The sequence below is a fragment of the Notothenia coriiceps genome, unplaced genomic scaffold (assembly GCF_000735185.1).
Source record: "Notothenia coriiceps isolate Sejong01 unplaced genomic scaffold, NC01 NC01_scaffold00019360, whole genome shotgun sequence".
NCBI classification, from domain to species: Eukaryota; Metazoa; Chordata; class Actinopteri; order Perciformes; family Nototheniidae; genus Notothenia; species Notothenia coriiceps.
This window is the reverse complement of record NW_011352061.1, coordinates 115,013-117,230: the sequence shown is the minus strand read 5'-3', so window position 1 is coordinate 117,230 and position 2,218 is coordinate 115,013. Positions and strand designations below refer to the sequence as shown.

Here is a 2,218-nt window from a genome sequence, read left to right as displayed (position 1 = left end):
TTTTTTTTTTTTTTTCGTTTCCCTGACAAAACCCACACTTCCAGATATCTACACCCCCATCTTGTGGCTGTTTGTATAGCGATGCGCGCACAGAGCCTCTGCAGAAAAAGAGTTGGAAACGCAGGTGTGAAACCGGTTTCAATGCTTTACCATGTAAAGGGGCACTCTTTGTGTCGCCACAACACCACCACCAGCTCCACCAGCACCACCAGCAGCAGCTGCACTGCCTCTCCTGCAGAACAAAGTTAACCGAGCTGTTGCACCCAGTCTGCACTGATTTACACTCTTCATAAAACGCGTCATCACCATCAACCTTTACAAGTGAAAGTGCGCAAGAATGAGCCTCTGCAGACAAAACAACTCTCCATTGTTGCTAATATTTCCTAATAAGTCAGAATGACATCCATGTAAGGTGGATATATTCCCTGTGCTCCTTTTTCATGACACTGACGCGCCGGACATGGAAAGGAGGAGCGCCTGAAAACGCACAAAGGTCCAGCCAGTGTTTTCCTGCTTGAAGGGGAAAGCTCAGCATCTCAGCATCTCAGCCCCCCTTGGCAGCACTCACCTCAGCCCGGGTCTCCACCGGCTCCCCCTCCTCCGTCAGTCCCGACTCGAGTCCAAACACACGGCTAAAAAACCCAGTAAAGTCCAGCCTCCTGCTCCGCAAATCCAAAGTAAGAAGTCCCGACGTGCTGAAGGCAGCGCAGCTATGCCTCTTGCCTGCGCCCGTTATTGTGCGCGCGCGTGCGTGTGTGTGTGTGTGCGCGCGTGTGTGTGAGGAGAGAGGGGGGGAGATGCGGCTTTATCAGCACAGAAGATGTTTCAATGAGTCATTGCAGAGGCTGTGGAAACGCAGCTGAATCTAATTGCTCTCATAGAGCGAGTGTGTTGCAAGGACAAGATTAGTGTTAGAGAAACCAGGTCTCACTCCCCCCTCCTCCCTCTGTCTCTCTCACTCTCTCTCCCCCCTTGCCTGTCTGCTTCTCTCACTCCCCTATCTATTTCTCTTTCTCACTTTTTCCCCTCTTTCTCCATCTCTTCCCTTCTCTCTCTATTTATCGTTCTCTTTCTCTCACCCCCCATCCCCTCCCCTCTCCAGCTTGCCATTGGACTACACCTCCTGAAATGTACTCCGCCTGCAGCCAATAGATTGCCGCATTCTCTCCATCACCTCTAACCAGCCACGGTGTGGTGGCAGCTCTGGCATGAAGCATGGAGCATGGCAGGGAGAGGGAATGGGGGGTAAAGGGGGGCTGAGTCTCCCTCTTCCTCCCAGTAGCTCTGGGAGCAACAACACGCACCCATGAAGATAAACAGAAGAGTTCAGTGTTGGTTATTATGCCATGTGATGGAAGACATGTGGACAAAATTGGCTCCAGAGCTTATAAAAAGTAACTAAGTACATTTACTTGAGTACTAAGTACGGTACTTCACATGAGTGTTGCCATTTATATTTCTACTCCATTAATTTTGGGGGTGAATATTGTGCGTTTTACTCGTCTACATTTATTTTTAGTTGCCTTATAGATCACTATACTTCAATATGAATTGTGATGCACTGTTACGGATTGACATACCTACTATTACAAAGTGTCAATAAAGTTAGCACCACCTTTGCAAGATGCAACAAAATGGTTAAAAATTCATTATAATCCAATATTATGATGTTATTCAGAAAAGCCAGTCTCATAACGAGTTTTTGTAAAGGTACCTCTTCCACCTCTGGATAAAGGTCTCCAAATAGTGTTATTGTTGATCTGTGTTGTCTTAAATGTAGCCAATAATAATAATGATGTGGGAAAATTGCTGACATTTTTATCCAACATTGGTAAATCGCCACAAAACTGGGCTCGGGCATTTGATGAAAGTGACAAAAAATCTGTTTGCTTAGAACTGTGCTTCGGTTTCTGTTTAAGAAAAAGCATTGTTAGTAAAAAAATAAAAAATAAAGTGCTTTTAACACCAATTACAGACACAGAGCAGACAGAAAATATATTGTTTCTTACAGCCGAGTCTCTTACAAACAACACAGAATTAACGTGTCATCTCGGACAGACTTCTGGCACCTTAATAGCGCCTGCTGCTTCCTGCTGTGACCCCGCGTCATTATCTGCACGACCACAAGAGGTCACCTTACAGGAAATAATAATTACAGGTCGCTTTGAACAAACAATCAATAATGCGGTCTTTCTGTAAATGTTCTAACATACAGGTG

General features: G+C 45.6%; 1 protein-coding gene across 1 annotated transcript in view; it reads right to left on the bottom strand.

Moving 5' to 3' along the window:
• The window catches only part of nlgn4xa (neuroligin 4 X-linked a), a 76,066-nt gene extending 75,214 nt beyond the window's left edge, over positions 1-852 (bottom strand). Inside the window, exon 1 of the mRNA XM_010778742.1 lies at positions 569-852. The gene's annotated coding sequence lies outside the window, so the exon portion shown is untranslated. The remainder of the gene's footprint in view (positions 1-568) is intronic.
• Between the last annotated feature and the right edge of the window lie 1,366 nt (positions 853-2,218).